This window comes from Phacochoerus africanus, chromosome 10 (genome assembly GCF_016906955.1).
Source record: "Phacochoerus africanus isolate WHEZ1 chromosome 10, ROS_Pafr_v1, whole genome shotgun sequence".
NCBI classification, from domain to species: Eukaryota; Metazoa; Chordata; class Mammalia; order Artiodactyla; family Suidae; genus Phacochoerus; species Phacochoerus africanus.
The window spans coordinates 90,521,625-90,545,043 of record NC_062553.1 but is presented as its reverse complement, the minus strand read 5'-3'; positions in this window follow the sequence as shown (position 1 = coordinate 90,545,043).

The following is a 23,419-nucleotide window of genomic DNA, read 5'->3' as shown; positions in this document are numbered from 1 at the left end:
GTTTCATCTCATATGGTGACAGAAGTTACTGCTGTGACAGTGCTGACACTGAAAGAATGGATAAGGAAAAATTCTTTTGCTGCTTTTAAAAAAATGCATTGTTTATTGTGGTTTTATATGCTTTCAAGAATATGTTGAGGAAACAGGATAAAAATCAGCAATTGATTATGGATTGGTAAAGTCATTTGTCCACGTGAAAATCACAATAAAACTGGCCATCAAATATAAGAATAGCACAAGAGAATTTGTTAGAGAATTCAATAGATTTGAAGAGAGAGGAGAGACATTTATCAATATGTCAATCTAGAAACATGTCTATATCAATCAAATGGGAGTAAGAGGTCACACCAATTATTTGAAAGAAAAAATGCATTATACTAGTGCATTGTTAACTAGGAAGGAATATATGACTGTAAGACAAAAAAGCCAATACTAAGGTATAGAGGTCAACCACTGCTGGTAGAAGGAATCATCCCTAGTATTGAGGAAAGAGTAGTATTTATAATACTAATTTGACTCCCTATAAATAAAAACTACAGAAGAGGATTATCTCAATTTAAAAATTTCCAAAAGACATAAATACACAAGTTACAGAGCACAATTAATAAAACAAACAAAAAACTAACTTACCCTCATGAATAATTAAGAAATGAAAACTCAAACAAGAAAATACTGATTTTTTATCATTCCTTAACCATTTATCACTGAATCCACAACTCGTGTAATTATATGAATAGTACTGGGTATCCTATTAATATGTGTGTGTGTTTCTGTGTAATCAGTTATTTGGGCAGCCTTAATATTAGAGGCAATATGTTAAAATGATTTTCTTCACTTTTCTCTAATGGATACTGTATCCCTAACTACTCAGTTTTATAGCTACAGAAAAATATTGGCATGTGAAGTACCTAGCATACTTCTTCACAAGTAAGTGGTAAACAAAAAGATCCATTTTCACCTTTAAGTTTTTGAGTCTCTTATAGAGAAAGGAATATGTGCGTACATGTGGAGGCAATCATTGATATAAAATGGGTAACAAAAATAAGAGAACAATTACATATCTTCTAGGTTTCAAAGAATATGAGAATAAAGTGCACAGATAGTGACAGAGAGCCATAAGAAGAAACTAATGAATTATACTTTGAGTAAAATGAAATAAATATAATCATCATAATCATACTGCTAAATCACATGGTGCCATGTACTGTACTACAATATACTATACTATATTATTATAACATAGCATTGTATGTATACATCATTCTTACTCCATCCCATAGTCATTTTGTTCCACAACTGAAAGTAACAAAAGTTATCAGATTATTTTCTTAGCTAAAGAAAGATAATCTTGGAGATGAATGTTAAATGAAATGTCAAATAAATAAAATGGCAATAAAGACATATTTATTCAGCATAAAGATGCCCAAAAGATTTTATACATTTAGCCATTGACTTTCTTAGATTTTAAGAAAGTGTTAACTGAATTTTGAGAAGCAATTAATTCCATTGCTAAGCTGAGTAATATAGAATCTTTTTTCCCCATACGTTTATGTAAAAGTAACCAAACATTGTTTTATATCAAATAGGAAAGTATTTATATTATCTTTTAGAAAAAGACATTGATTCAATATAACATAATTCATATTTAAATTATTTTTGGTAAATAATTATAAAATAGTGGCAAATTACATATTTATATATATCTTAAGCCAGAAGTATGTACATTGCATTAATAATGCAGTCTTATTAAGTTGAGACTCATTAATGAATAGGTAAAAAAAGAGAACTGATACATATAGGTTCAAATTGCCATATTTTTCAGTTTAATAAAATTGGAATAGAAAGTCCCAGACAATTAATAGTCTAAGAATAATTACTTTTTCTTCCGCCATCCAGATAGTTGGTCTCAACGCTGGTTTCCCCTTCGTTTGCAATGTTCTTCTTCCAGATGTGATGATGTTCCACCTACACTAATCTACACATACATAAAATTGATGATTTTGTTCCAGAGTTTTTAATTCTTCGCTCAGCCTCTCTCCTACACTTTCATGATATATTTTGACATAAGAGCTTATCTTCACATTATTCCTCTTTTCACAAGTAAACTGACAAGATGTGAAGGACAGAATGAATCAACATAAACAAGATTTTCTCTTCTGAGATTAATTTGGTGGTAGTAAGTAGTTTTGTTCCTGTGTCCATTGAGCAAATGTTTCCTTTTTTAGAAACCTCAAATCTGAGTACCATTATCTTGAAATGTGTTTATTAGATCAGAAGAATTTTCTTTATCTAACATCTAACAACTTTGCATTTTCTTAATTGGTCTGTCTTTAACCAGTGTGATGAAAGTAGCTTCCAGCAGTTCTGATAAGAGCAATCTAAATTTTCTTTAACAGTTTTGTTACAGTAATTTTCATGTAATTTCAAGTCTATAATTTCAAGTATGGTATCTATGCTATTCTTTTGCTATGTTTCTATCACCTACATAGTTATTTCGTATACTTTCATTCACACTGGCCTTAAAAAAAATCAATGAAAAAGCAATGATCAATTTGATAATAAATTAAAAATAAACATATAGGAGTTCCCTTTGTGGCTCAGCTGGTTAAGAACCCAACATAGTATCGTAGTTACTCCCTGGACTGATTTTGTAATGACTTGAACATACAATTGTGATTAGTCCTGTGATTTTATCTTCCTATGGATCATATTTAAAATCATCTTATGAAGAGATAATTTACTATCTAACTTTTAAAACAATTTTCAAAATCTTTCGATCCAGGGAGTTCCCATCATGGATCAGGGGAAACAAATCTGACTAGTATCCATTAGGATGTAGGTTTGATCCCTGGTCTTGCTCAGTGGGTTAAGGATCTAGTGTTACCAATCTGGCATTGTTATGGTTGTGGTGAACGCCAGCAGATGTAGGTCCAATTCAACCCACAGCCTGGGAACTTCTATATACAGTGAGTGTGGCCGTGAAAAGCAGAAAAAAAAAAAAAAATCAATCCAATATACATTGTACGTGAACAAAAGTAAAAAGATATATGTAATAATATGTTTAAAATATTAGAAACTGATACAGTTGAGCATATGGATACATTATAACTGTGAGACAAGGACATAATATTCATAGTAACTGCAAGTAATTGGATTTATAAGTCTTTTGATATCTTTGAATACTTCACAAATTTGATTGGGCAATGGAAGTATTGTTTCTGTATTATAATATCCTTATTGTATAAACTTTTTCTACTCTGCTATTTTATTTCCTTTATTTCCAACTGACTGACCTCACAGGTTTATTTGGAAGCCTCATGAGACCTCATAAAATAAACAAATACCTACTGGTATTAACTCTATGACCCAGAGTATACAATGACACTATCAAACATGTTATGTGAGAAACTTTTATTTGCATATTTATAGCAACAATATGATGTTTCTATCTTTGTGATTACAGACAGTAACTCATTTTTAAGGATGAGACTGAATCAACAATGTCAAGTCTTTATTGCATCTCTGTTTTAGCTGCACTCATACATTCCTTTTTTATTATATTACTTTATAAGGTGATCTAAGTACACTAATGTAAATTTACACATATATGACATAAACTAGACTTTATGTTAGACTATCTTAGAATGCACTTTGAACTTTGTGAAATTTTATCCTGCTAATTCATATCTGTGATAGAGTAAATGAGATAGTGAAGAACCACATTTGTTCCGTAAAGAATGTATTCTTACAAAGTTCCTGCGTTACAGAAAAGGGAACATACTATCAACACTAGAGGAAAGAGGAGCAATATCAACATCAAATAATATCCTATAGTGCCTTTTCTTCCTTCCTCACCTAATTTGCTAGCTAATTCATACACTTATGACTTACCCTTTCCCATGAAACTTAATTTAATTTTGTTAGTTTTAAACCAGTATAGTAATCTTTATATTCTAAAGTAAACTATAACACATTTAATATAAAATTGATATACTTTTTTCCAAATATTGTCTTAAGATCTGGTCTTCATTTTTTCACAATCTTTTTTTTTTTTTAATTCTTTTCTCTTTGGCTCTCATTTTAATCATGCTTTGTAATTCCATTTTAAATTTTTTTCTGATATTATAACCATACATTATAACCATAACCATATTCTTTAAATGGTTAACTAGAGATTAAAACATTCACCTTTACTTTATCAAAATCTAGTATAATTTGAATTTGTTGCTGTTTTTGAGGGGTTTCTTGATTTTTTTTTTTTACCTGATACATTTTTTTGTTCTACTGTACAGCATGGTGACCCAGTTACACATACATGTATACCTTCTTTTTTCTGACATTATCATGCTCCATCATAAGTGCCTAGGCATAGTTCCCAATGCTACACAGCAGGATTTCATTGCTAATCCATTCCAAAGACAATAGTCTATTATCACCAAGCTCCCAATCCATCCCCCTCGTCGCCCTCTCTCTTGGCAATCACAAGTCTATTCTCCAAGTCCATGATTTTCTTTTCTGTGGAAAGTTTCATTTGTGCCATATATTAGAATCTAGATATAAGTGATAGCATATGGTATTTGTCTTTCTCTTTCTGACTTACTTCACTCAGTATGAGAGTCTCTATTTTCATTCATGTTGCTGTTTCCTGTTGTTGATTTTGATATTGTTCTAATGATTTTAACTCAATATCTTAAAATAGATGTGTTGTTTCACCCCCAAGACTGTTTATATTTGTTTCTGTTCTTTAATATCTCCCTTTAGTCACAGAAAAAGTAATACTCCATCAGCTTCTCAGAAATCTCTCCTGAGCAGGCAGCAGCAGAAGAGGGGCTCCAAGTGTGAGCCTCATGTCTAATTTTTCTTCTCATTTTAGGTAATCATTCTATTTTCCCCTTTTGTGTTTTTAAAGATATAATTTTTGGCTCTCCAATTTCTTCCATCAGGTTAATTTTCATGGTTGGTCTAATTTTTATAGTTTCTGATCACTAGGAGATTTCATCCAATAGCCTTTAATGTTAACTTGATTTATAAAAATGTATATATTTATACATTTCATGGCATTTTCAGAGTTAGCGTATTTAGTGTGACCACATAATTAAATTATCAACTAATTTATTGTGTTCAAATTCTAATTAAACCTTGGCTAAATTATAGCAGAAAGCAAAAATCAATATCATAACAAAAAAACTCAAGTGTGTATGCGTACTTTAGGCCATTTAGAAATTTTAAACTTAATATTGGTATTAACTTCTTACTCTTGTTTACTATTCTGGCTGATTAGGGATAATAGTAAACTTATATATTTGTCAAAACATTTCAAAGATAGGAGCTCCTGTTGTGAATCAGCGGTTAACAAATCCAACTAGGAACCATGAGGACGTGGGCTCAATCCCTGCCCTCGCTCAGTGGGTTAGGGGTCTGGCTATGCCGTGAGCTGTAGTGTAGGTCACAGACAGACCAGGTTCTGCATTGCTGTGGCTCTGGCATAGGTTGGCAGTTACAGCTTTGATTAGGCCCCTAGCCTGGGAACCTACGTATGCCACAGGTGCGGCCCTAGAAAAGACCAAAAAAAAAAAAAATCAAAGATATATTGTGACTTTAATGATACTGCTAAATCAAAGACTGAAACTGGGCCTATTGAAATAGTGCATTGTTTCTTGAAAGACTTAATGAAGAGAAGAGGAATAAATACCTTATTTAGAAATTGCAGGAGTTCCCGTCCTTGAGCAGTGGAAACGAATCCAACTAGGAACCATGAGGATGCGGGTTTGATCCATGGCCTCACTCAGTGGGTTAAGGATCCGGCATTGCTGGGGAGCTGTCGCAAATGCAGCTACAGCTCCGATTAGACCCCTAGCCTGGGAATCTCCATATGCCACAGGTGCAGCCCCAAAAAGACAAAAAGACAAAAAAAAAAGGAAATTGCAAAAATCTCTCAAACATAAATGCATTGATTAATTTGAATTTATTTTTATCTTAATGATTATAAACTCTAGTTAATTATTATTATTTATTTCAGATATTATGACTTTAAGGTATAAAAAAATAAAATTTTGACAAGTTAAGGAAATATAATGCTGGTAAAATAAATGAGTTGAAAGAAGTAAAATAAAATATGCTGAGGCTATTATTTGCGAAAAAAAGGTAAACTAATTATAATACTTTGTATCCTTCATTGTAGTATAAATGACAATAAATTTATATTCATTCCCAAAACTTGAAAAAGATATTTATCCCTAAATATTTGAGTCTTTGATTATGAGATTTTTGCCCATGCAAAATTATAGCATTGCCAACTTGTGGCTGTACATAAATTGGAATCAGTCATGAAAAAATCTGTTAATGAATGCTGACATCAAGACTGAGATGAGACTCACTAATCATATCACTTAGCAACAGCTAATGAGGAGGCCATTATGCCAATTTATCCCCAAAATTATATAATTTAGCTGAAGTATCATAGGCAAATGAAAAGCTTTAATGATTATCCAAAAAATAGCAGCAGTGTAAAACTGCCCATTTCATCTTAGTATTGTGGTTTGGTTAAAAAAAAAAAGTGACCCTAGCATTGTAAAGGATGGTAGCAAAATAACATCATGAAAAACTAGCTTGAGAGCTTAGAGAAAACCAGGAGTAATGTGGATTCACTTTTTTTTTTTTTTGGTTCCTTGATTATAAATTCACATAGATGACCATTTTTTCTGTTATATTTTTAAATTATCTAGAACCTATAATATTATCCTTGTTAAAATACTGGCTATACAATGCAATTTAATAGTTTTTGTTAATATCCTGTCAACTTTAGTAGCTGTCAAGGAATTATAAATATTTTAAGTAGAAAAATTATATATTCTCTCCCTTTATCTGATACAGAAAGATCAAAAGAATGTTTATGTATGTGTGTCTCTAAAGATATTAAAGTTCAGGCAGTAAACTAAACACACGTTTAAAGAAAACTTTTTCATCCATGTCACTGATCCAAATCAAGTGTATATTTAGCCATTAAGTGCTAATGATGAAGAAATTGGTATTGCAACACATACTTTGAATTTAAGTAAGCATAGAAATAATATCTTAAAAGAGCAATGGGAACAAATTTACAGTTTCTTTTAATTATGTCTGTGGAATTTGTATTACACTTCTGAAAAAATAAATAAGAAGTACTAATAAACAAATTAAGTTTTTTTGCCCTTAGAATATTCAGTATAAGTTTTGCATCTCTAATTTAGAGATAATGATCTGCAAAAACTGTAGGTAAATTTACATGTTTTCACTTAAAATAAGATTAAGGTGCAAAGTAATACCTAACTGCTATTAAATTATAATTTAATGTAAAAATTTTTATGGAATCAACATTTTAGTCTATGCGTATTGATAGACTGGATCAATTTTGAAATTCTAAGAAAAAAATGTAGAAAGCTATCTAAAGTCTTCTTATTGAACAATAGTTCCAGGCATTTTTAAACTTATTTAATATTATATTTATTTTAGAGAATATTACTTTTAAAAAATCATATAGGGATTTTAAACACAAGAGTCTCACCAAATTTATGCATACAAGATTTGTGGCTTTTAGCAATAAAATATTGACTTCTGCAGTTGTTTTATAGAAAATAAATGTCATATTTGGTACTTTTTAGCATGAAATATTTTTAAGAAAAAATAAAGAGCACATGTGCATTTTAAATTGCATTTTTCCATTAATGTTTCCCTTTTAGAAATGTAATGATACAAGAGAAAAAGATGAAAAGTTTATAATACACTGAACTTTAAAAAATAGTGTTAATATGAATATACAAAGATTGTGAGAAAGAGGTGCAGGTGGTGTATAACACAGCTAAGAGTATTTAAATAGAATCAATGAATGATATAAATAGTTTATAATTAACTGACATTCTTGTCAAAATAATTGAAGTAATGGTTGAAGATAGACTTTACTTTCACTGAACACTACAACATGTTGCACAAATAAAAAGTGTTATCTTCTCCTAAGATAAACAAATAATGGAACATCTATATCTGATATATATGTATCGCATATGTGTGTATATATGTATAGATACATATATATGTGTGTGTTTCTGTCTGTATAAGATTGAATGTCTAGACATAGTGACCATATTTTTTTTTGTAGAATATGCATATGAGAGAATATGTGAGTGAGTGAGAGAGTTAACCACTCTTATCTCAACATAGAACTACAGAGAAGAGAAAGCTAATGTTTAAAACCCACTTCATAAAAAGTACTTTCCCTTATTTACATGAGTTCTTCTGCAAATTTCACTAGCAAGTTCTTTCCTGAAACACTATACTAAAAAGGGCCACTATAGAATTCTGAGTAAAGTTCAATGTTTTTTGCCCTGATTCAAAATCCATTAATTTCCTTTCACTCTGTGGGTTCTGCTGACCTTTATAATAATGCGAAAAGTATACCAATAATGAAGGGTAAAGATGAAATGAGGTTCTAACCTAAAAAGAAATTTTATCATAATTTTTCTCAAGTGAAATCAAAACACCAGGATTAGGTGCCAACTAAATGTTTTTAAGTAGGGGTATAAATCATGTGATTGAAAACTTTTTGCACCAAGTTTTTTCTTTTTTATCATTTTGCCATTGCTTTAATTAAATTCAAGTAAAAATTTCTGTATTATTTACTCTATGCTATTCATATTAAGGTATGTTATCATGGAAATCATGAGAAAGTTACTACTTATTAGGAACATTAGGTAGATGAGGAAACTGAAAGTGAAAAAAAAATTAATTATGTTATAATAGTTTCAGCACAGTATGACTATCCTTAAATCAAAATAATTTTACCCTACCTAATCATTTTTCCCAAGGACAGTGGTTCCTAGGTACTCAGTTGTTTTTTTAACCACATTTTGTGTATTATGAATTTTTTCTGTCTGAATATAATTCATTGGTCTGAAGTTAACTTACTTGCAAATTGAAAGGATAAAATTGGATGAATTTAAAGGTCATAATCAAAGAGGAACTTACTGTGATAGGTTAACATTTAAAGAGCTACTTTGTATTAGGCTTATCCACACATTATGTCTTTTAACAATATAAATTACAGTAAGTATTTTATTATTTTCCAAAAGATGATATGGCATTTATGAAAAAGGAAGTAGTTTGCCCAAATTTACATAAATAGTAAGTAGTGGAAAGAGTTAAAGTCATGTGTTATTGACCTCAAAATCTTTATTCTTTCAATTAAACCATAATAGTAGCTAAACAAAAAATCACAGCATAAAATTCCATCAGACTTCTACCCAAACTTCCTTTTATTCAAAAGAAGTTAAATGGAAAAATTTAACATGAAATGTCCACTTTCAATCTTGCATCAAAATAATGAAAATCACTTGTACTTGTTTGTGCTTAAACCACTCAGAAACCAAACCATAAGGTCTTCTCAGGTGTAAACATTATTCAAAAAAAAAAAATTTTAAAGAAAACCTACATGTAACTACTAACAATACAAATACTAATAACTGAATTTTCTCAAAAATAAAAAGTTCCTTATTATTCTGACCTTAAACACAAATTTAATTTGCTGTTCATAGTCTGTAGAATTCGGTGTTATAGTCTGTAGAATTCGGTGTTATAGATGAGTTAATACTCCAATTTTACCTCTCAGTATGCTGTCCTTTGATTTTAGGAAATAGGTTTTATTGCATATATAGTAGCAGGTGATCACTGGTGAAAATGAACATTTAAAAGTTAATTTCAAATTCTACTCTGTGATTTAGCCACCTTTAGAATAATTTGAATTATTTTAGTATGGGAATGTGAGTTTGGCTATAGCTAGATGTAACCTCTTTAAAAAATGACCAAGTCCTTTTAAAAGTGTTGGTTTCATGGGAATCTGCTTTATTGTCCTTTTGGATGAACTTAGAGGACTTACTGCTGAGAATTAAATTAAACCACATTTGGACCTGTAGTTGTACTGACAACATTGTGCTATTTATCTTGAAATTATTTTGAATCAGGGAGATAAAGTTCTATTATGCATTGAGCCCTTGGTAAGGCTGATTTTTCCACCCTTCAGTCTTCTGTCTAAGAGATAATTGCATGTTTTTGTTTTTGTTTGCTTTTTAGAGCTGCACCTGAAACATATGGAAGTTCCCAGGCTAGGGATATAATCAGAGCTACAGCCAACTTAGGCCACAGCCACATCGATGTGGCATCCAAGACTCCTCTGCAACCTATGCAACAGCTCATGGCAAAGGCAACGCCAGCTTCCCAATCCACTGAGCAAGGTGCATCCTCATGGATACTAGTCACATTTGTTTCTACTGTGCCACAAGGGGAAGTCCAGTTGTATGTTTTATTATAGAAGTTCTTGAAGACACATTTGGCATATTGAATTGGTCCATCTCTAAATTTATTCATATTTGGGTTTTTTTGTATTATTATTACTTAGTAAACCAATGAAACAGAATATAAGTCACTATATGTGACAGCGTATAATCTTAAGTTGTTTCTTGAGTTTAAAATTTGGAGTCTGCAAATTATGAGGAAAACCAGGATGTCACAGAGGGCAGAGGGTGAGGGCCCCAGGGTAGTGATCCCTGGGGAGGAAGCCATGAGGCCATAGGAATATCATATACTAGACTCATCCTAGTAATCATTTTGTAGGCTGTGTTGTACACTTAAAACTGATATACCATTGTGAGTTATTATACTTCCATAAAAAATAAGAAATATAAAAATAAACTAAAAAAGAAAAGAAAATATGGTGTAAAGTGTGGAATGGAAGATAAATAAGCCCTGTGAGTACACTGTACAACTTGATGTCTATAGTTAACACTGTTGTGCTGTGTATGTGATAGTTTGTAAGAAAGTAAATCCTAAAAAAAGGTTAATGATATGAGGTGATGGATACTACTAAATGTATTGCTGTAATCATTTCACAATATATGTATGTCAAGTCATTATGCTGTGCACCTTAAGCTTAAAAGTGCCGTATGTCAATTATATCTCAATGAAACTTTAAGAAAAAATAAAAATAATGCTCAATATTAAAAAAGGGGGGGGAACTTCCAAACTCCAACTTGGAAGGTTTTAGAGAAGTCCATTATTCCCAATAGGAAATAGTCATTGAAATGAATCCCTAGAAAGTGTGAAACTTAGGCAAATAAAGGGTAAAGGACAAATACATTCTTAGTACAATCAGAAGCTGCCTCAAAGACCATGAGCAAGGGACAAAGAGCTGATGTAATCACTGAGCAATTTGTCTGTGAATATAATCAGGCATTGATTAGCAAGGAATTTGGAGATTGATTACCTCTGGAGATTAAAAAACTTAACCAACGACTTAACGAATATTTTCAAGGAAAATGGAATAATCAGAATTGCCCAATAGAAATAGTTCTGACTTCACTGTGATAACAGATTGGAAAGGGAGAAAGCTAGAGCAGGTGACTCTTAAGATACTGTTACAATTATGGATGGGAAATATGGATAGGCTGAACCTATGAAATCATTGATGGATTGTTGAGATATGAGTGGTAATATTAGATTTAAAATGGATATTAGTAATAATATTGGGCCTAACATGAACCTTTAGTTAGTAATAATATTTAGTTCTCTTATTTTATAAATGAGTAGGATATGTAAAGGACATTCAGTTATTTCTAAAATTATACATCTAGTTAATGGCTAAGACAGCATGATTCCAAACAAGTATTCTGATGCTTACTTTAATGTTAAATGGCCTGATTTATCTAAGTTTAACATAGTAGAAATGTGACATAGCTTCTGAATTGTAGAGGATGAACTGGAGGCTCAGAATTCTCCCAGGATCTTGGGGGGATGCAAAAAATCTTGAGTTTTGTTCTCTGCTATATTGAATGAGATCAACTGAAAAAAACCTCTGTCAACTGGCATCCTGGAATTGAGACAGGTTTTCTTAAATCTCTAACAGGAGATCTCTAACAGGGAGACTCACAAGGGGTTCTCTAGGAGGGGCTGCCCTGTCTCTAGGTGTGTTAACCTTAGAGAGTGTCCTGATTTTGATGAACCCAGAAGACCAAAGAGGGACTAAACTCGGGGACTGAATTGTTACTAGTTCATATACTTGAATTAATACTCTTTCTTCTTGGCTTATGTTCAGTGAGGCCTATGGAAAAAGCGATGGCCAAGGTCAGAGTTTGCAGAGTTCATTCATACAGACTCACAAGAGTAAAAATGATGTATTGTCTACCATCTGCTTGTTAACTGCTGCCCCAGAATGTCCAACAGCCTGATTTGTTTAAATAATAGACAATGGTATTTATTTTTATATTTGCAATTAACCATGAAAATTAAATAGTGACACTGCAAAAGTCAAAGCCAATACACTCATTCAGGAAAAAAAAAAAAAAAAAAGCAGGGGGAGGTTTTTATTAACTGTAGAGAAAGTTTAATCATCAATTGAGTAAGGTTTCTTTGGTTCTTTAGTAATTAGAAGGAAATCATTAAATAAAGAAAATGTTGTTTTTGCTATTAGGAAAACAGAGAGAGAGCACAGAATTTCTTACTCTCTCAAATCTTTACACATTTCCATCCTAGTCACTCAAGAAAACTGAGCCTGAACAGAAGACCATCTTTTGATTCTGACTCAAGACTTTGTTGCTACAGTTTACTAGTAGAAGAAGGTAGACTTTCTCTTGTGAAAAAGTGTCAGATTTTCCAAAGAACTGACAGGAAAATCTGATTATAGAGCATGAAATAGATTGCTGCATAGGAACTGGTGGGAGATTAAGTTCTAAGTTAAAGAGAAGAGAGAATTTCCCCATGCCATTTTGTTCTTCTGAAAGTTCAAGTCCTTTTTCTCATAAGTACTAAAGGGTGAGAAAGTTAAATACATCTGTCTAGGAAAGATGATTCCTTTGTAGAGGCAGCTGTCTAACAATAGATTTTGGGGTGAATTTAACTATGTCATTTGGCATGGATCAATGGATCTACTTAGCATTAAAGGATCAGGAAGAAGTAAAGAGGCATGTGGTTGCCAATTCTTTTATTAGCATCATAAAACATGAGCCATCTATTTGACCTACAGTGAGTTTTACATTGTAATGGATGAATGGTTTCTCTTGTTTTTCTCCCTCCATTTAGGACAGGTATGAAAGCCATTCCAGTTGGGAAACCCCCCCCCCAAAAAAAAGACTTTTTGGGTACTAAGTATTTGGAGTTTAAGTACCTGCTGTATACAAAAGGTATCCAAAAACCAGATTCCCATAATCTAAAGAGTTGTAATTCCTCTAGCCAGGAGTATGAAGTCTTCAGTCCTGTAAATACTTAGGTACAGTCTCCCTAAGTAGAAGAAATGTCTCCAATTTCTTAGCAAACCATACTATGCTCAGAATCATTTTTTGAAAACCCTGCTTGTCACACCACAAAGTCACAATCTCTGATCTTCCTACAATATATCTATGAGCACTTGCACTTATTACCTGTCCAAAAGAAGGAAGATATCTATCTAGTCTTTCTATCTATCATCTTCCAAAAGAAGGAAGATACACATAACACACACAATTTTGATATTGTACCTTTAAATTTGTGTCAATGTACCCCATGAAGTTTTTCTAGAAAATGCATTACTGAATATAAACATATTTGAAAATCTGAGGGCAGAAAAAATGGCAGATATTGTAAGTTTATATGAATAGGTCTTTTAGAAGCCTACACTTGTCTTCTCTCTACGGATTTTATGTTGTTTCATAGAAGTCGATGTCGGCATATAGCAATAGGGGAAAGTGGAAGGGGACCAAATTCTGGAATGTCAAAAACACCCTGAGGGCATCCATGAGTTGTACAACTGGATGGTGCTCTTGCACTAGATGCATATCAAGAATATTATAAAACTACTTCATAAAATATACATCTTGCAATACTGAAGCATCTATATAACTTGTGAAAAATTAACGTATTCATTTTGTATGTACTACAATCAAATATGAAGAGAAAATTCTACATTTTGTAGCACAGGCTTGGGGTCAAGAGATGGTCACCTAAGTATCATTTCTTTTCTTTTTTTTTTCCTTTTTTTTTTCAGACCCCATGTGTGGCATATGGAAATTCCCAGGTAAGAGATAGAATCAGAGCTGCAGCTATCAGCCTATGCCACAGCCACAGCGATGCCAGATCCAAGCCATTTCTGTGACCTACACTGTGGCTCATGGCAACACTGTATTCTTAAGCCATTGAGCAAGGTCAGGGATCGAACCTTTGTCATCATGGATATTAGTTGGGTTCCTTACCACTGAGCCACAATAGCAACTCCTCATTTCTTTTCTGATTGTTAATTTTATCATCTCTAAAACTAGGGACAAGACTAGATCAGTTGTTATGATCAACCAAAGTTTGTCAAGGGGGTTTTTCTAGCTCCAAATTCAGACTGAGCTATGATTACTAGGAAGAAGACCTGGGATATATGTTTTTTTATGAAAATTTCCATTGAGCCTGATGACTCTTTATGAGTGGAAATTATTAAATGAAATCACTAAAGATTCTCCCTTCTCTAAACCTCTCTAAATTAGTCTATTTTTTTTTTCTGGAAAACATACAACCACATTATGGCTTTTTCCTGCCAATATTAGAGACATTTCTTCAAAAGGGATAACCTTCAGAATCTCATGTTATTAAAAATATATGGGAATATTTTTCTGGTTAAAGGAAGACCAAAAGTGGAGGACTTGTAGCACCATCAATTCATGTCTCTAATGCACTCAGAGTAAAGGACACACTGCTAGAATATCCAGGACAAAGCCCAATTTTAAATGTATTTTCTAAGATCAATCCTGATTTTCCAATGTTTAAACAAAGGTGGTTAGTGGTAGGATCAGAAGTATGTGATTTCTGATTCTACACTCTTTCTAGTGAGCCAAATAAAATGGGTAGTATTTTTGCCTCTTAATATTAATAATTAATATTAACCCTAAGCAGTTTGGAAAAATAGCAAAATATACTCAATATATTGTGCATTCTTGTCAGAATATCTAAAAGAAATATACAGTGTTCTAAGAAGAGCCATGACATAATTATATATTAAATTATAATATATATAGTGATATAATAATATATATTAGCAAATAAATCTCCCATACTTCCTGGATATTGTATGAGAAATAATTTATTTCTTACTGGAGTATATTCTATTAGAAGTAGCAATGACAGGATCCCTATATTTTAAAAATTCTTCATTATTTGGGTCAGGATAAAATATCAATGAATAGAAAGAATGCCCCCAAATTGTCTTGGAACTATTAAATTATTAAATGAGAGATTATCATTATTGAAAACTACATATGAAAGGAATGTTTGACTTAATTAAAATTTCCCAATTTTGGCACTGCAAAGTTTCCAAAGATGAGGAAGTGACTGATGACATTCAGTCTGGTGATATAGTTTATACCCATTAATGTAAAACCAGAAACCCTGTAATTTCTAATCTGAAAATGTAATGAAATGTCTTTCTATGTTATATTAGAATACAAGCAGTAGAGTAATTTTATATATTTAAATTTTAATCTTTATTATAAGTAAGAAATCTTCATTTTTCTTTCAACTATTTTATGTTTGATTCAGGTAGTATTCTGTTTTAGCTATTTAATCAAAAGTTCTTCAACTGAATCATTTTACATATTGTGTGAAAACAAAAGATAAATATGTATTTCCCCCTTCTCTATGGCAGTGTCGTGTTGAAAGGAACTCACATAACCTTGAATTGCAGGAGATATATCTCAATATTCAACTTAAATCAACTTCAGTAAGATCATTTTGAATTCTGTGTTAGGATGTCTTTTTCTTGATTAATAATAAATACCTAAGTCAATGCTTGCTATAATAGTCTTCAAATAACATAACCTATTTGTTCTGATAATTTTAAGACAAAAATAGTAAAGGTTCAAGAGGACCATTAGAATTTGACATTTATTTCAGCCTATTTAATCTAGGAAAACTTAAGACAGAATCTTGTTCTTGACTAAAGCTGCTCTCCTATTTGGGAGAGATGATAAACCTCATCTAACAGACACTTTCCTGCTACATGTAACTCAAAGAATAACCCCAAATAGGCAGAAAACATATAGTCTTGTATTCAGTTTGTCGTAGCTCAATACACATCACTGCTCACATCTATCCATCTCATAGTCATACTTTGGAAGAACTGCCATATTCCAGTTGAGCTGATTCAACTTAATGGTTTTCTCTTAAAAGTCTGTAGTTGGGACTTTTATCTTGTAAATCATGCAATGTATTTGCCTCCTTTTGTCTTTCACATTACCAGTCCACTTTATCAGAAGTTTGGTTCCAGTCCCCAAGGGCTAAGGTGGTGTCTGTTACTAGTTTGTGCCTCAGGCTATCCTTTATCAAACAGTCTGCATAAGCAGCTTCTTTCCTGTCCTAACCATTGTCTTCTTAGGTTAGTCTGTGATAAACTGCCTAGATCCTTCTTCAAATATAAAGCACTTACTTATCCAGGTACTTTGTGCTATTGGCAAATGGAATTTAACCATCAGCTTGCTTTGGGTTTTGCCTTGAATGAAGAGAATAATTTAGTCCAAAGTCATGTTCCCTTCCTAGGGCAGCCCAAATTCAATGACTGTTGAATTTCAAGGAATTAGAAGGTGAGCGTAATTATAAAGATTCACCTCTTGTCTCAATTCTGAGTCATTATCCATTCCAGCTTCCAAGCTCTGTATTAGGTCCATCTCGGCTTCCTTTGACATGTCGTCACACATCAACAATTTTCTCTGACCATTCTTGTTTTCTTCTCTTTCTATCCACAGATATTGACTAAAAGGGCATTCCCTAACAAACATTATAAGTCCTAATATCTCAGAATTTGCTACCAGGCAAACCCAACTTGAATTACTCTCTAAGATACAAATGGCAGTGCTTTTTGCCCTCTACTCCATGGTCATAACTATGCCTTCTTAGATCTGCTCCAGTGTAGTCTATAGTCTCTTATATCAATGGTGTCAGTAGGTCATGTGTGCAGACTAAACCCCCCAAATAAATATGAGACAAAATAATGTGGACAATATCCCCCTTATATACCATACAGGCAGAGATTTTTATATAAATTTTAACTCTTTATAACATATGACAATGCATTTTCCATTAAGAACTAAACTAAAATACTTCTCTCCCAATTGAATTCCTATTTGCAAAAGCACAGTACAAGGATTTTTTTTTTCTTCTAGAATGTGTCTTCAACTTCAAATGTATTTGCTCTCATATGACTACAGTCTAATTGGAGACTGAGAAATTTGGTGGCCAACTTTCTAAAGAAGAGATAAAGCACAGGTAAAAGCAGAAGCTGAGGTTTTTCTAACAAAGTTTTAAGACAGTTAGATTGAGTGCGAGGCAGCAACCACCAGTGACAAATTATGTGGGATGGTCTGTGGACATACTGCTTATTTTCATATACTGGGTTCTCACAGAGTAACTGTACATGAGGGAAAGATATTTAATTCTTCTGGTCTTCAATTTTCTAATTTGTTAAATAATTATAATAATATCTACCACATAAGTTATTGTGAGAATTAAATAATATATTGTCAAAATTCTTGAGTAAATTCTACCTATATTGAACTTTGGAATATTGCCACACTTAAAAAAAAGATTTATTTCTGTAGAAGATTATGCTTATCATCCCACTTATTCTCTAAAAGAGTTGGTGGGGGATAGCCAGCAAGATAGAGCAGTGTTCTTCTAGGAAATATTTATGCATCTAGCTGAAAACCCAGTGCCTGTTCTGCATTTTCTACTTCTGTTGGAGTTCTAATTATGTCCGAAATTTCTTTTAAATTAGTCAAGATCCCTTAGAGGATATTAGAGAGTGGTTCAGGTATTTTAAATTCTTAATATATTTCCCACATTAGGCAAGCAATGAAAAATGTTCCTTTAATAAGACTAGATCCCAGTAGAGAATCTATAAAAAGGCTATAACATTCTCTACATCTTTTTTCTACAATGGAGGTTTTAGATTCAATTAACATGTGCCTGGGTTCAGTGAGTTGAATAGTTTCAATCATCAGGAGGGTTCAAAAACATAGATTTGGAAGTCCTAGCCATGGCAATCAGTGAAGAAAAAAAAGATAAAAGGAATCCAAAATGGAAAGGAAGAAGATGCAGATGACATGATACTATACCTAGAAAATCCTAAAAATGCTACCAGTGAATAATTAGAATTCATGAGTGAATTTGGCAGAATTCTCAGAAGTAGAACAAAATATTTTAAAGTTTGTTTGGAAGCGCAAAGACCCAGAATAGCCAAAGACATCCTGAGAAAGAAAAATGGAGCTGGAGGAATCAGACTCCCTGACTCTAGACTATACTACAAAGCTACAGTCATCAAAACTGTATTAAATGGGCTCAAAGACAGAGATATAGATAAGTGGAACAGGATAGAAAGCCCAGAATTAAACCCACACACCTACAGTCAACTCATCTATGACAAAGTAGGCAAGAATATACAATGGAGAAAAAACAGCCCATTCAATAAGCGGTGCTGGGAAAACTGGACAGCCACATGTAAAAGAATGAAATTAGAACACTTCCTAACACCATTCACAAAAATAAACTTAAAATGGATTAAAGACCTAGATATAAGACCAGATACTATAAAACTCTTAAAGGAAAACAGGCCAAACACTCTCTGACATAACAACAGCAAATCTTCTCAGATCTACCTCCTAGAGTAATGAAATAAGAAAAAAATAAACAAATGGGACTTAATTAAACTTAAAAGTGTCTGCACAGCAAAGAAAACCTTAAACAAAATGAAAAGACAACCTACAGAATGGGAAAAAATCTTTGCAAATGAATCAACTGACAAGGGATTAATCTCCAAAATTTATAAACACCTCCTACCACTCAATACCAAAAAAACAAACAATCCAATCAAAAAATGGGCAGAGGATCTAAACAAACAATTCTCTAAAGAAGACATACAGATTGCCAAAAAACACATGAAAAAATGTTCAACATCACTAATTATTACAGAAATGCGAATGAAAACTACTGTGAGGTACCATCTTACACCAGTAAGAATGGCCATCATCAAAAAGTTTACAAACAATAAATCCCCTGGAGAGGGTGTGGAGAAAAGGGAACCCTATTACACTGTTGGTGGGAATGTAAATTGGTGCAGCCACTGTGGAAAATAGTATAGAGGTTCCTCAGAAAACTAAAAACAGAATTATCATTTGATTGAGCAGTCCCATGCCTGGGCATCTATCCAGAGAAAACCATGACTCAAAAAGATACATGTACTCCAGTGTTCATTGCAGCACTATATACAATAGCCAAGACATGGAAACAACCTAAATGTCCATTCACAGAGGAGCGGATAAAGAATATGAGGTACATATGCACAATGTAATACTACTCAGCCATTAAAAGGAAAGAAATGACTGCATTTGCAGCAACACGGATGGTCCTAGAAATTACCATAAGTGAAGTCAGACAATGACACACCAACATCAAATGCTATCACTTACATGTGGAATCTAAAAAAAGGACACAATGAACTTCATTGCAGAACAGATACTGATTCACAGACTTATAAAAAACTTATGTTTTCCAAATGAAATAGCTTAGGAGTGAGGGGATGCACTGGAGGTTTGGGATGGAAATGCTATAAAATTTGGTTGTGATGATTGTTTTACACCTATAAATGTAATAAAATTCACTGAGTAATGAAATAAAATTCCATTATGCTAAACCTTGAGACTGTAAATAAATAAATAAATTCAAGCTAGGTAAGTTTAAGTTATTTTGAATAGAAATTCTTTAAATATTATGGGTTTATGAGCAATATTTGCTACTGTATGCTTTAGACACAAATATCGTTTGTTTGCTTTCATCTACTGTATGTTCAAACCTATAGCCTGAAGAACTACCCTGTAATTTGTCCTAAAGTTAGTTTCTTCTACATCCAGATTCATCATATAGTATATGTGGATCTATGGATTGGTGTTTTGAAGACATCACTGTCTGCCATATAAGCTGTGTAGGGGTAATGTACCTAAATCAATACTCTAATAATGAATGATGATTTCTGTCATTCTTGGAGTGGTAATGATAAAATTAGCTCAATTTAGTAATAAAGATAACCATAATTTTATCTCTCATATCACATTTTTTTTTTTTGCTTTTCTTTGGGGGGCTGCCACATCTGCAGCATATGGAGGTTCCCAGGCTAGGGGTCGAATCGGAGCTACAGCTGCCGGCCACAGCCACAGCAGTGTATAAATATATATATATTTTTTAATGTGATATTCCCACTCTATATCAAATGCTGAAATCTCTCCCGCCTTGGCAGACCTTGTGACCTCTTTGAACAACAGAGTTTAGCAGAAGTGATGGTATGAGACTAGCAAGGCTAGATCAGAGAAAGACACTGCTGCTTCCAACTTGTTGTCTAAAGATTTTTTTCTCTAAGAGAATGGAACTGCACTGTATAAAGCCTAACTCCCCTTAGAGGAGCATATTGAGTGCCACATATAGCAGTCATTAGCCATTATCAGCTTTCAGACATGAGAGGAAGACAATTGGATATCCTTCCTCTTGAGCCTTGCTGAGACCCTTCCAAATTCCTGCCCCACAAAATCATGAGCAATATAAAATGATTGTCTGAAGCACTTAGGTTTGGTGGCAATTACTTATACAGCAATAATAACCAGAGCAGTCTATCAGATAACCTTCAAATGGTGAATTATATGGTTTATTTTTCTTGTGATTTTCCTAAATATAATACTATTTAGTATAATAATGTTAATTCTTTGTGAAGTCTACTGTATGTGAATTTGAAAAATTAACATTAAGTTGTCAGATTACCGATATTCTTCAAGTATACATAGAGTATTGACATCACCATTCCTAAGCAAATCAGTGAGCCAGGATCCCTGAGTCACAACTGATGCTATGGGCTGTGACCATGAGCTTGGTGGTGCAAGGTTTTAGAGTGGCCATGAGAAGTAATGCAGAGAGGCTTGACAACACTGGACTAGTCATTGACAAACTGCCTACAGTATGCTCTAAGACACTGAATATATTTAGTTCCCTAAATTTTGTAGGATAGAGCAAGTAAAGGAAGGCAGGAATCCAGATTGGACTCAATCTCTTCTATGAAATCACTGTTCCATCTAATTTATTGAGTTGCTACAAAACTGACACTTGCCAAGTGACAATTTCAAACTTGGTTCCTTAGGGCACTCCGGAAACCCAAGGAATCACCTACCTATCATGTTTTTCTGTACCTCCACTCAACAGTTTGACTGCCTAAACAAACCAGAATTTCCAAATAGTTCAGAGTCTTAGTTACTGTCTTCTGTAGCTGAGGGAGATGCTTTATAATGTGTAGCTATAGTATTTTTTTTTCTTTTTAGGGCCACACCATGGCATATAGAAGTTCCCAGGCTAGAGGTCGAATTGGAGCTGCAGCTGTGGGCTATGCCACAGCCACAGAGATACAGGATCCAAGCTGTGTCTGCAACCTACTCCACAGCTCACAGCAATGCCAGATCGTTAACCCACTGAGCAAGGCCAGGGACCAAACCTGCATCCTCATGGATACTAGTTGGGCTCATTACCCCTGAGCCATGATAGGAACTCCTCAAACATGGCAATTTTGATAGAATTTTCCCTTAAATCCATCATCTAGAAACTTTTTTCAGTGAACTTTTCCTTTTAAAGAAACCAACCATAGGACAAGAAGTCCTAACTAGACTGTGTAGATTTTCTTCTAACAGTATTTTATTTGACTCAGAATAAAAGAAAAAAATCCTTAGAATAGCTTCAATAATGGAGTGGCCCACAGCTGTTTCTCAGACTTCATAGTTTTAAAAAAAAACCCTTTTGAAAGAATACTTGTAAAATAATGATTATTGCTTCATATTTAGCTTGAGTCAAGAATTTTAAAAAGTAAATACCCATCAGTACAGGAAAAACTGTATAATTTCATTTTGTAATCGTGCTCCATGTAATATCATAAAACAAATAAATGAACTCATAAAAATGAGTTCAAGCTATAACTCTGAAGATGTTCATAATATGTTTTGAATGTGGAAAACATAGCCCAGAAGAGTATAGAAGATCAATTCCATGACTATAAATCAAAAATTAACACAAACTCTATTTATGTAAAGTAATTTTTATATGTACACACACACACATACACATTTAAATTTGTGTGTGTGTGTGTGTCTTTTAAGGGCCGCACCCACGTCATATGGAGGTTCCCAGGTTGGTGGTTGAGTTGGAGCTACAGCCACTGGCCTACACCACAGCCACAGCAATGCCAGATCCAAGCCCCATTTGTGACCTGCACCACAGCGCACAGCAGTGCCAGATCCTTAACCAACTGAGTGAGGCCAGGGACTCATGGATGCTAGTCAGATTTGTTTCTGCTGAGCCACAACAGGAACTCTCACTTAAATTTATACATGAATGGAAAGCCAAAATATGTTAATGTGATAGTAAGTGAGTAATGTTCAGAGTAGGAATTCCAATTGAACTTCTTTTTTGTACTTTCTGGTTGTATTTGAGTTATTTAGAATATTACTTAAGCAATCATAAAATAATAAGGTTATTTTATTATTTAAATAATTGAAACAATCACTTATAGTGAAAATAGAGAAATAGGTACGAGATTTACTCTTCTCCATTAAAAATAAAAAAATCCCGACACCTCTCAAAAAAAAAAGTAAAATTTATTAAAGAAATATCTTCAACATATTGGACATCAAGCAATGGAAGATAATGATTTCTGAGAGATAGGAAAAATACAAAATGAGCTCTCTAATTGCCCCACCTTTCTGATTTGACAGCTTTCAGGATGCAGTTCAGAAAGGGTGCCCCAGCGGGGTCCAATGGACTTTCTGTTTTGAGGAAAAGAAGCTTAAATTTTGGGAGACCAAGACCATGAAGGTTCTCATCAGAGAGTTCTGGAGAGGAGAGCGCTTCAGAATGAGAATCTGAGATTTCCAGATGGTCATTCTTGAATTTTCAATGCAGTACTGATCAGCCTATACCTGTGAAGAACAGCCTATACCCATGAAGAAATCATCAGAGACGGGGGGAATAACCATTCAAGAGGATTAGAAATAGTAGTAACCAGTGCTCATACATAATCAAGAGCATTGTCACTTCTCACAAGCAAGGCTGGAAAATGTACTTCTATGGAATGAACATTTGTGTTTCCCCCAAATGTGTACATTGAAGTCCTTACTCCCAACGTGATGGAATTTGTGAATTAATTATGGTTAGATGAGTTCACGAGGGTAGGACTCTTTTCTGATTAATTTAGTGCCCTCATAAAAAAAGATAGAAGAGAGTTTGCCCTCCTTCTTTCTCTGCCATGTAAAGACACAAGAAGAAGGTGGTCATCTGCAAGCTAAAAAAGAGGGCCCTTACCAGTGCCTGC